This window comes from Aegilops tauschii, chromosome 2 (genome assembly GCF_002575655.3).
Source record: "Aegilops tauschii subsp. strangulata cultivar AL8/78 chromosome 2, Aet v6.0, whole genome shotgun sequence".
Taxonomy (NCBI): Eukaryota; Viridiplantae; Streptophyta; class Magnoliopsida; order Poales; family Poaceae; genus Aegilops; species Aegilops tauschii.
Window position 1 is genome coordinate 530,045,089 of NC_053036.3, and position 13,321 is coordinate 530,058,409.

Below are 13,321 nucleotides of genomic sequence, written 5' to 3' on the forward strand. Positions count from 1 at the left end.
TATAGCGAAAAAAATGCATACTAAAGTGAAAACCAATGCGTGCATAAAATATGTTCCAAATTTTTTTCAAATAAATCCCAAAAAAAACTAGACAAAATTTTAAGACTGTCAGAAAAAGAATCACTCAAAAATCACTTTTTATTAAAAAGTTATAAGGGTTTCTGTCCAGGGACTCAATTGTAATGAAACAGAAAAGTTCCAGGGGTTTAACTGAGAAAACAGAAAACGGTTCGAATAGAAACGCGCCAGCCCGCAGAGAAAACGTACTCTGCCCGAAGGCGCCAACAGAAAACGCTTCGGGGGTGAAAGAAGAGAGGCTGACGTGGGGGGTCCACATGTCAGGTTTGAAAAACCTCGCCGGCGCCCGAAGGTTGCGGTGGTCGCCGGCGTCGAACCACGGCGAGTCAGGGAGATCGGAGTGTACCAAGAGTATCAGCGTGTCCTTCCGCGTCGGTGGGTGGTTGACTTGGGCGTCGGGGAGCACCACGTCGACGGCGACACTTTCTCCGGCGGACGGCGGCTCGGGCGATGGTGGGGAACTCCGGTGGTGTGCTGCAAACTTCGAATTGAAGCGCGGGTCAGAAGGAGGGATGCACTAGAGAGCTTCTGGCAAGATATGGGAGGTAGAGGTGCACGCACGGGGGTGAATCGAGCTGGATCCCGTGGCGGGTCGCGGCGGCCGGAGTCGAGGAAGGAGACTTCCTCGGGGCTCTTCCAGTGGCTAGGCGGGGTCTTGGTGGAGTGTAGAGGTGGTGTGGGTACTAGCTGGAGCGCGGGGCCTCTATTTATAGGCGGCTCGAGGGGGTGGCCGTGAACGGAGAATCTCCGGCGAACAATTACGGCGAGGCAGTGGATTGGCAGGGGTATTAGGAGGCCAAGCAGCATCAGTGGGAGTTACTGGTCCCGTTTCACTGCTAAACTTGGTCGGGCATGGCGTAATGGCGCCGGTCCTCGTCGGGGTCGCCGTACTGGCACGACGGCGGCAGAGAGCGCGCTCCGCGCCCAGCGGTTCACGACGAGGGTGGCAGCGCGCACTGGGGAGTGGAAAACCACGCGGCGACCTCCGGTGGATTGGGCGGCGCCGGACGGCGCTGTCTGCGCTGCGCCACTCTTCTGACGGCCGCAAAGCCGCTGCTGGCGTCGGTCACGGGGCGGCGCACCTTCTGCTGCTTGTCGCCGATGTCCGCAAGCTTCCAGGTGCTCGTGCGGTGCAGAGGACAAGGGGGAGGAGACAGGAAACACGGCGACGCCGGGGCACTGGTGTGATCGACAACAGACACTGAAGAAACGACAGTGGTTCAGACACTGTTAACTGAATTTGACTGAACCTGATATTGACAGTGCTCTGAAGGTGTTCGATGAAATGATTAGGTATGAAGAAAATTTTTCCTGGAGCTGGGGCTTGGTGAGGTGACCACTCAATGCACCCAGAGGCTGCCTGATTTTACTCAGAATTTTTGGAGAAGGATTGGAATGAATTTCATCAAATTTGGCAAATCTGGTCCAAACTTGCAACAAGTCTAGTTTGAAAAATTTGAACTGGAGACTAGTGGATCTTCATGGATCTTTGTTGAGGGTTCAAAGGACTAGGAAGGGAAAAAGGTTTGGGGGCCAAAATCAAAGCAGAAGGAGTAGTTCCTTTGTAAATCTCCAAGGACCAAGATATATGGCAGCAATTGTTTTTGATAAGAAGTAAAAGAAAATAAATATATGGAGAGGTTCAACTTGCTGGATTTGAAGTAAAACATGATCCAAAGATGAGGAAAGGTTTATGAGAGTGGATTTGCACTAAGGTCATGGCAAGAGAGATTTGTTGAAAGTGGGAAAAGATCATTCCAAAAGCTATAGGGCATTTTCAAAGAAATTTTCAAAAGACATTTTTCCCAAGTGAAAAGCATTTTGGCTTGAGTCCAAAATAAAAAAGCAAGAACCTCCAAGACCAAAAACAAGTCTTGGGTGAATCCAAATAAAACTCTTGCCAAAAAAAATTTGAAAGGGAGGGTTCTTTTGAAGAAATTTTTTAAATCACCTCCCTCAAGTCAAGTAAATTTTTTGAAAAATCCAAATGAAATTTTGGGTGTCACACGTCTTGTATGATTTGAGTCTTTGCTTTTTAGTTTACCACAATCATCCTTGCTGTACACACCTTTTGAGAGAGACACACATTATTCGGAATTTATTAGAATACTCTATGTGCTTCACTTATATCTTTTGAGCTAAACAATTATGCTCTAGCGCTTCACTTATATCTTTTAGAGCACGGTGGTGGTTATATTTTATAGAAATTATTGATCTCTCATGCTTCACTTATATTATTTTGAGAGTCCTTTAGAACAGCATGGTAATTTGCTTTGGTTATAAAATTAGTCCTAATATGATAGGCATCCAAGATAAAAACTTTAAAGTGCATTGAATACTAAGAGAAGTTAGATACTTGATAATTGTTTTGAGATATGAAGATGGTGATATTAGAGCCATGCTAGTTGAGTAGTTGTGAATTTGAGAAATACTTGTTCTAAAATTTGTGATTCCCGTAGCATGCACGTATGGTGAACCGTTATGTGATGAAGTCGGAGCATGATTTATTTATTGATTGTCTTCCTTATGAGTGGCGGTCAGGGACGAGCGATGTCTTTTCCTACCAATCTATCCCCCTAGGAGCATGCGCGTAGTACTTCATTTCGATAACTAATAGATTTTTGCAATAAGTATGTGAGTTCTTTATGACTAATGTTGAGTCCATGGATTATACGCACTCTGACTCTTCCACCATTGCTAGCCTCTCTAATACCGCGCACCTTTCGCCGGTATCATATACCCACCATATACCTTCCTCAAAACAGCCACCATACCTACCTATTATGGCATTTCCATAGCCATTCCGAGATATATTGCCATGCAACTTACCACCGTTCCATTTATTATGACACGCTTCATAATTGTCATATTGCTTTGAATGATCATGTAGTTTACATCGTATTTGTGGCAAAGCCACCTTTATAATTCTTTCATACATGTCACTCTTGATTCATTGCATATCCCGGTACACCACCGGAGGCATTCACATAGAGTCATATTTTGTTCTAAGTATCGAGTTGTAATTCTTGAGTTGTAAGTAAATAAAAGTGTGATGATCATCATTATTAGAGCATTGTCCCATGAGAGGAAAGGATGATGGAGACTATGATTCCCCCATAAGTCGGGATGAGACTCCGGACAAAAAAAAGAAGAAGAAAAAATAAGAAAAAAAAGAGGCCAAAGAAAAAGAGAAGGCCCAAATAAAAAAAGAAAAAAATGAGAGAAAAAGAGAGAAGGGACAACGTTACTATCCTTTTTCCACACTTGTGCTTCAAAGTAGCACCATGATCTTCATGATAGAGAGTCTCCTATGTTGTCACTTTCATATACTAGTGGGAATTTTACATTATATAACTTGGCTTGTATATTCCAATGATGGGCTTCCTCAAAATGCCCTAGGTCTTCGTGAGCAAGCAAGTTGGATGCACACCCACTTAGTTTCTTTTGTTGAGCTTTCATACACTTATAGCTCTAGTGCATCCGTTGCATGGAAATCCCTACTCACTCACATTGATATCTACTGATGGGCATCTCCATAGCCCATTCATACGCCTAGTTGATGTGAGACTATCTTCTCCTTTTTGTCTTCTCCACAACCACCATTCTATTCCACCCATAGTGCTATGTCCATGGCTCACGCTCATGTATTGCGTGAAAATTGAAAAGGTTTGAGAACATCAAAAGTATGAAACAATTGCTTGGCTTGTCATCGGGGTTGTGCATGATTTAAATACGTTGTGTGGTGAAGATAGAGCATAGCCAGACTATATGATTTTGTAGGGATAACTTTCTTTGGCCATGTTATTTTGAGAAGACATGATTGCTTTGTTAGTATGCTTGAAGTATTATTATTTTCATGTCAATATTAAACTTTTATCTTGAATCTTTCGGATCTGAACATTCATGCCACAATAAAGAGAAATACATTGAAGAATATGCTAAGTACCATTCCACATCAAAAATTCTGTTTTTATCATTTACCTACTCGAGGACGAGCATGAATTAAGCTTGGGGATGCTTGATACGTCTCCAACATATCTATAATTTTTGATTGCTCCATGCTATTGTATATTCTGTTTTCGATGTTTAATGGGCTTATTTATACACTTTTATATTATTTTTGGGACAAACCTATTAACCCAAGGCCCAGTGCAAATTGCTATTTTTTTGCCTATTTCAGTGTTTCGCAGAAAAGGAATATCAAACGGAGTCCAAACGGAATGAAACCTTCGGGAGAGTTATTTTTTGAACAAACGTGATCTAGAGGACTTGGAGTGGACGTCAAGAAATCAATGAGGAGGCCATGAGGCACGAGGGCGCACCTACCCGCCTGGGCGCGCCCTCCACCCTCGTGGGCCCCTCGTGGCTCCACCGACCTACTTCTTCCTCCTATATATACCTACGTACCCCAAAACCATCGAGGAGCACCACGAAAACCTAATTCCGCCGCCGCAACCTTCTGTACCCATGAGATCCCATCTTGGGGCCTTTTCCGGTGCTCCGCCGGAGGGGGCATCTATCACAGAGGGCTTCTACATCAACACCATAGCCTCTTCGATGATGTGTGAGTAGTTTACCACAGACCTTCGGGTCCATAGTTATTAGCTAGATGTCTTCTTCTCTCTCTTTGGATCTCAATACAAAGTTCTCCTCGATCTTCTTGGAGATCTATTTGATGTAACTCTTTTTTGCGGTGTGTTTGTCGAGATCCGATGAATTGTGGGTTTATGATCAAGATTATCTATGAACAATATTTGAATCTTCTCTGAATTATTTTATGTATGATTGGTTATCTTTGCAAGTCTCTTCGAATTATCAGTTTGGTTTGGCCTACTAGATTGATCTTTCTTGAAATGGGAGAAGTGCTTAGCTTTGGGTTCAATCTTGCGTTGCTCGATCCCAATGACAGTAGGGGAAACGACATGTATTGTATTGTTGCCATCGAGGATAAAAAGATGGGGTTTATATCATATTGCTTGAGTTTATCCCTCTGCATCATGTCATCTTACCTAATGCGTTACTCTGTTCTTATGAACTTAATACTCTAGATGCATGCTGGATAGCGGTCGATGTGTGGAGTAATAGTAGTAGATGCAGGTAGGAGTCGGTCTACTTGTCACGGACGTGATGCCTATATACATGATCATGCCTAGATATTCTCATAATTATGCACTTTTCTATCAATTGCTCGATAGTAATTTGTTCACCCACCATAATACTTATGCTATCTTGAGAGAAGCCACTAGTGAAACCTATGGCCCCGGGGTCTATTTCCATCATATTAATCTCCCGTCAACTAGCTATTTCTATCGCCGTTTATTTTGCTTTCTTTACTTTTAGTCTTTATCATAAAAATACCAAAAATATTATCTTATCATCTCTATCAGATCTCACTTTTGCAAGTGGCCGTGAAGGGATTGACAACCCCTTTATCGCGTTGGTTGCAAGGTTCTTATTTGTTTGTGTAGGTACGAGGGACTTGCGTGTGGCCTCCTACTGGATTGATACCTTGGTTCTCAAAAACTGAGGGAAATACTTACGCTACTTTGCTGCAACACCCTTTCCTCTTCAAGGGAAAACCAACGCATGCTCAAGAGGTGGCAGTTCTACTTGGCTCAAACACTAATTAAAACACAAAAAACACAATCATAACAGTAGCAAAATTGTGCAAACACTCAAGAAGAGAAAGCAAAAAGCAAAAATAAATTTTATTTATTGGGTTGCCTCCCAACAAGCACTATAGTTTTACGCCCTTAGCTAGGCATAAAGCAAGGATCTAAGTTTTTTCATTTGTAGTTTTGGCAACTTTTGTAAGGGTTTTCTCAAACCAGGGAGGCTCTTTACGCTTCCCTAAATTCTCCGGAAAAGAAACCATCTTTAGATCCAAAATATCCAATCGCTTGTTGGAAAGAGTAATCAAGGTATTCATGTGATTGATACTACCATTAAGATGTTTGAGGGGTTCATTGTATTTTTGCAGTTCAACCATATGTTTATGCAAATCACCAAGTTTATCTAACATTTGAACTCCCTCTGGGGTGAAAGAAAACCCCTTCTTTTGAGGTGGAACACCCAAAATTCCTTCTAAATTTCATAGGCAGCATTGGCACCAAGCTCAATAAAATTCCCTTTAGCGGCAAAATCTAGGAGTTGTCTATGATGCAAAGCCAATCGTATGTAAAAATTACGAAGCAAGATCTTAGCGTCCCCCTTTGAATTGCAAATACGATAAGATTCCATAAGCCTATAACAAGCATCTTCAAATTTTCTCCTTGTCTTTGCTTGAAGTAAAGCACTTCAAAATCTAGTGACAATGGAGGAGTAGGCAAGCTAGTCATTATGACTAGAAAGCAAGAACAAAGATAGATTTGATGAGAAAACGATGCACGAAAAAGAAGGGCGAATAAAATGGCAAATTTTTGTGAAGTGGGGGAGAGGCAAATGGAAAATAATGTAAACTACGAGGAGATGAGATTTGTGATTAGGAACCTGGTATATGTTGAAGATCCTCCCCGACAACGGCGCCAGAAATTCCTTTTGACGTCTACTAGGACTATGACGGTATTTCCCCAAAGTGGAAGGGATGATGCAGCACAGCAGCGGTAGGTATTTCCCTCAGTGATGAAACCAAGGTTATCGAACCAGTAGGAGAACCAAGCAACACAACGTAAACAACATCTGCACACAAATAACAACCACTCGGTTAAAGGGGTTGTCAATCCCTTTCGGGTAACGGCGCCTGAAATTGGCACGAGGACGTGAGAAAGTTGTAATAGATTGATAGATCGAACGCCAACTAAAATAAATAATAATAAAATGCAGCAAGGTATTTTGTATTTTTGGTTTAGTAGATCTGAAAATAAAAGCAAAGGAAAAGTAGATCGAAAGGCAAATAATATGAGAAAGAGACCCGGGGGCCGTAGGTTTCACTAGTGGCTTCTCTCGAGAAAAATAGCAAACGGTGGGTGAACAAATTACTGTTGGGAAGTTGATAGAACTTCAAATAATCATGACGATATCCAGGCAATGATCATTATATAGGCATCACGTCCAAGATTAGTAGACTGACTCCTGCCTGCATCTACTACTATTACTCCACACATTGACCGCTATCCAGCATGCATCTAGTGTACTAAGTTCATGGAGAAGTGGAGTAATGCAATAAGAACGATGACATGATGTAGACAAGATCTCACTATGTAGAGATAGAACCCATCGTTTTATCCTTAGTAGCAACGATACATATGTGTCGGTTCCCCTTCTGTCACTGGGATCAAGCACCGTAAGATCGAACTCACTACAAAGCACCTCTTCCCATTGCAAGATAAATAGATCAAGTTGGCAAAACAAAACCCAAATATTGGAGAAGAAATACGAGGCTATAAGCAATCATGCATATAAGAGATCAAAGAAACTCAAATAACTTTCATGGATATAAAAAGATAGATCTGATCATAAACTCAAACTTCATCGTAGCCCAACAAACACACCGCAAAAAGAGTTACATCATATGGATCTCCAAGAGACCATTGTATTGAGAATTCAGCGAGAGAGAGAAAGCCATCTAGCTACTAACTACGGACCTGAAGGTCTACAAAGAACTACTCACACATCATCGGAGAGGCACCAATGGAAGTGGTGAACCCCTCCGTGATGGTGTCTAGATTGGATCTGGTGGTTCTTGACTCTGCGGCGGCTGGAATTGATTTTTGTCGACTCCCCTAGGGTTTTTGGAATATTGGGGTATTTATAGAGAAAAGAGGCGGTGCGGGGGGACACCCGAGGTGGGCACAACCCACCAGGGCGCGTCTGGGCCTCCTGGCACGCCCTGGTGGGTTGTGCTTGATGTCTACTACACAACCTTCTTCTTGTAGACGTTGTTGGGCCTCCAAGTGCAGAGGTTTCTAGGACAGTAGCAAATTTCCCCTCAAGTGCATAACCTAAGGTTTATCAATCCGTGGGAGGCGTAGGATGAAGATGGTCTCTCTCAAACAACCCCGCAACCAAATAACAAAGAGTCTCTTGTGTCCCCAACACACCCTATACAATGGTAAATTGTATAGGTGCACTAGTTCGGCGAAGAGATGGTGATACAAGTGCAATATGGATGGTAGATATAGGTTTTTGTAATCTGAAAATATAAAAACAGCAAGGTAACCAATGATAACAGTGAGCATAAATGGTATTGCAATGTTAGGAAACAAGGCCCAGGGTTCATACTTTCACTAATGCAAGTTCTCTCAACAATAATAACATAATTGGATCATATAACTATCCCTCAACATGCAACAAAGAGTCACTCCAAAGTCAATAATAGTGGAGAACAAACGAAGAGATTATTGTAGGGTATGAAACCACCTCAAAGTTATTCTTTCTGATCGATCTATTCAAGAGTCCGTAGTAAAATAACACGAAGCTATTCTTTCCGTTCGATCTTTCCTAGAGTTCGTACTAGAATAACACCTTAAGACACAAATCAACCAAAACCCTAATGTCACCTAGATACTCCAATGTCACCTCAAGTATCCGCGGGTATGGTTATAGGATATGCATCACACAATCTCAGATTCATCTATTCAACCAACACAAAGAACTTCAAAGAGTGCCCCAAAGTTTCTACCGAAGAGTCAAGACGAAAACGTGTGCCAACCCCTATGCATAAGTTCACAAGGTCACTGAACCCGCAAGTTGATCACCAAAACATACATCAAGTAGATCACGTGAATATCCCATTGTCACCACATATAAGCACATGCAAGACATACATCAAGTGTTCTCAACACTACAAAAAAAGACACATCCGTGACATTTTGGGCCGAACGAAATTTTTTCTGTCATACTTATGACACTTCTATGACGATAATTGTGACAAAACCCGGTATCATCATAGATGTGGTGGGGTCCTACTTCCATGACAAAAAATCATGACAGAAAATGGGCTTTTCGTCCTGGGCGGGCCGGAGACGCAGCTGCATGACATTCTTTGGGCCGTCCATGACGGAAAAAACCGTGGTAGAAGCGAGGACGAGGAAAATATAGGGGTGTTCCCGGTTACGATGGGTGGTCGGGGCCGAGTGATGCGCGTTTCTCTCGTACACGCACCCGCGTGGGTGCGAGGCGTTGGGCTCTAACTGAACCCGAGCGAGGCGTTGGGCTCTAACTGAACCCGAGCGATTGCACTGGAAGCTACGCGTTACTGAACCCGAGTGATCGATCGATGGCTGTTAACTGAACCCGATCCAGCGATTCCTTCGCTACTGCTGCTAACTGAAGCCGATCGATGCTGCCTCTGGATGAACAGTGAGCGTTGCTGGGGCGGGTTTGGATGAATAGTTCCCGGTGGGGGTGGATGAACAGGACCCCGTGGTGTTGCCTCTGGATGAAGAGGACCTCGATCGGTCGAGCCGGTTGGGGCTGGATGAACAGGACCCCGTGGAGGGCAGGATGAACAGGACCACCCCGTGGAGGGCGGGATGAACAATAGATGGTGGAGGGCTGGATGAACAGTAGCTCGTGGAGGGGTGGTTGAACAGGAGCCCGTGGAGAGGGCTGGTTGAACAGTAGCCGGAGGAGTAGCGCGCGGTGGAGGCTGCATGAACAGGAGCCCGTGGATGAATAGTCGTAGGTGGAGGCTGGAGGAGATCGACGATGGATGAACAGTAGCCCGTGGAGGCTGGAGGGGGTCGACGGTGGAGATGAACAGTATCTCGTGGAGGCCAGTTTTGCGGTATGCCACACCCCTCCCGATGAACAGGACCCCCGTTTCGACCGTAGCGCTCCAACACAAGTCCGTTTCCTCTGTTTAGCGGTACGCCACACCCCTCCCGATCAACAGGACCCCCGTTTCGATCGTAGGAGGTCAGTTTCCTCCGTTTTGCGGTATGCTAGACCCCTCCCGATGAACATGATCCCGTTTCGAATGTGGCCGGTCAAACACAAGGCTGTTTCCTCTGTTCTGTTGTACGCCAGGCCTCGTTTCCATCGGCTATTCCGTCCAAACCCTCCCGATGAACACAACGACGCATTCCGTTCCTACCCAGCCAGTTGGCTCCCCATGAACACGACAACGACACTGTTTCTCCGTTCTGACCCAGCCATGTACACGAGCCCCGGCCGTACGTACGCGCGAGTAGGCGTTCGAGACCCCGCCCGTATGTACGTATGTGGCCGTATTTACTTTCTTGCACCTTGGCCGCTGTACGTACGTGTACATGCTACGTGCGCGCCTCTACTACGACACATGCGCGCCTCTACATCGACCAGTATGTACGTACACGTTCGTGACCAGAATGACAACACTACGTACGCTTCGACCAGGTGGGTCCCGACTGTCAGGCACTTCCTTGCCTGCGAAGATGTAGCTCGTGGGTCCCAGCAGTCAGGGAGGCGAATCGTTTTTTTTGCCCGGACGCACTTCCTTGCGTGCGAAGATGTAGCTGGTGGGTCCCAGTAGTCAGGGGGAAATATTTTTTCACGAAATACGGTGGCCCGTCCTGTGGGTCCCCGCTGTTAGGTGGTGGAATAATTATTTTGCGCGTAATAAGGAGGCACTTCCTTGCTGCCGCCATGGACCCAGCTGTCAGCCTCTCCATGTACAGTCCACGTCCGATGGAAGCCGTTCCTTGACCATGTTGACCACGCCGCGCCGAGAGCACCAGGGCGGTGGACGACGGCGAGGCCTAGGAAGGGGACGACGCGGAGCCGGGGAAGATGCGGCAGTGGATGCCCACGCGTAGAGGAGTATGAGGGTTCACTGGTTCGCTGCAGTGTGAGGCTGCCGTCGCCGCAGAATAACAGGGGGTGTGGGTGAGTAGAGGGATGGCCTGGCTAGCGGTGGGAGTAGTAGGGGGCGGTGAGGCCTCCGCCGCATCGCTGCCGACCACGGGAGGCAGGAGCACGAGGCACGACCGGCACTGGTTTGGGTAGCTGGAGCAAGAAGACCAGAGGTTGAAGAAGCACTACGGCTGTTGGATGGACATCGTATGGTCACTTGAGCTAGAATCGTGCATATTGACTATGTTGACAAAGCCCTCCGTCCCCGTCAACTTAGTAGGCCCACAAGTCAGCCTGCCACTATACTGGGTCCCAGCTAGCAGGGGGAGTATTCATTTTTCTGTGCGTAATAAGGACGCACTTCCTTGCGTGCGAAGATATAGCTGGTGGGTCCGAGCTGTCAGCAGCGGTAACGTTTTTTTCACGAAATACAGAGGCCCTTTCGGTGGGTCCCAGATGTCAGGTGGAGGAATCATTATTTTGCGTGTAATAAGGAGGCATTTCCTTGCGTGCGGCCATGGACCCAGCTGTCAGCCTCTGCACGTACAGTCCACTTCAGATGCATGTCGGTCGTTGACCACGTTGACCAGGCCGCGCCGAGAGCACCAGGGCGGTGGACGACGGCGAGGCCTAGGAAGGGAACAACACTGAGGCAGGGAAGACTCGGCAGTTGTTTCCCACGCGGAGGGGAGTACGACTGTACGAGGGTTTACTGGTTCGTCTGCCGTCGCCGGAGAATAACATCAGGTGTGGGTGAGTAGAGGGATGGCTAGGCCAGCGATGGGAGTACGATGGGGCGGTAAGGCCTGTGCGGCAGCACAGCCGGCCGCGGGGAGGAGGGAGCAGGCAGTCCCGCCGGCGCTTGTTTGAGCGGCTGGAGCAGGAAGAGCAGAGATTGAAGAAGCACGACGGCCGTTGGATGGACATCCAATAGTCACTGCTTGTGCGTCAACCTTTTTTTTCAGGAAAGCCTCAAATCTGTGGAAACAGCATACAACCCATCTGCCATTTTTTCTAATAATTACAGCCCATTTGCTAATTCTTACGGTTTTTTTGGAGCCCATATTCTTTTTGTTAGCATTACAGCCCATATTGTGGCCACGGTTAAAAAATTATATGAAATGTTGCATATTTCGGTGCGGTCCGAACTGTTTTTAATCCCGAAATTCGAGTCACATTCAAACTGATTTTAAAAATAAATGTATATCAATATAAAATCCAAAAAAATTTCCATGCATAAAAATTAATGCAATTTAAAATCTTGAAATGAAAAAAAGAAATTTAAAAGTAATTGCCAGTTTGATGTGTTTTAAAAATGTACAGCCAATTTCTCATTACTGATAGGCCATTTTCTCGTCCAGCCGAATGAAGCTCTCCTCATCTTGAAAGATTTGCAGCCCAACAGGCCTGGCAAAGCAACTTACTTGGCAAATCACAAAAAAACTGGGCTAGCCATTTTCAGAAAGAAAAAAAACTACTGGGCTGGTCTGTGGTAAACATAAAAGAGAAGGCTGTCTAGACAGGCCAGGGTGCCTCGCACAACCCAGCTGACACCCTGCTTCCGTCTCAAAAACAAATTAGATAAATGCCACAACAAATATGGCGATTCATAAAAATGCCACTGCAATTTCCAAACTTTGAAAAATGCCACTGCAATTTTTGCAAACTTTGGAAAACACCACTGCAATTTGCAAACTTTGAAAAACGCCACTCCAGACTTCGAAAAATGCCACTGGAAATGGCATGAAATGGCATTTTTCAAAGTTCGGAAATTGCAGTGGCATTTCTCAGAAACACCAGATTTGGAGTGGCATTTATCAAATTAACCCAAAACAAAAATAACTGGGCGAGCTACTGGGTCCCTGGTGTCAGCCGCTCGTTGTGCAACTCTCTCGTTTATTGACTACGTTGACAATGGCATGGGACCCAGATGTCAGAAATCCATTAGGAGGAGCCATTTTTTTATTGGATTGAAATAAGGAGGCACTTTCTTGCATACTACCATGACCTTGGTAGGTTCCTGCTGTCATCCTCTCCACGTACAATCATATCCTGCGTCAACTTGGTAGGCCCACAAGTCAGCCTCTAAACCCGTGGAGGACAAATACAACCCATTTAAAAATATAACAACCCATTCCATACGTTCAAACGGAAAGTTCAACATTCAGAGCAAAGTAACAGGTCTGATCCACATATAGAGTACTGAACTTCGACGTTGACAACCAACATAGCCAAGTTAACTATCTACTCCCACTAATACTCTAGTAGCATACAAGTACTAACTTACTCTTAGCTAACTAGACGATGCCGGCCGCCATCTGCGGTACACGCTAAACGCCGGCGCCGGCGTCCTCCGCCTCGCCTCGGACTTGCCAGAGGTGCGATAGGGCGCGTTGCTCGCGCGCGTTGGCCCTTTCCATGCCAGCGTGGTCCACCGAAGCTTCGGCTTCTAAGCAGGAAACCCACTTGA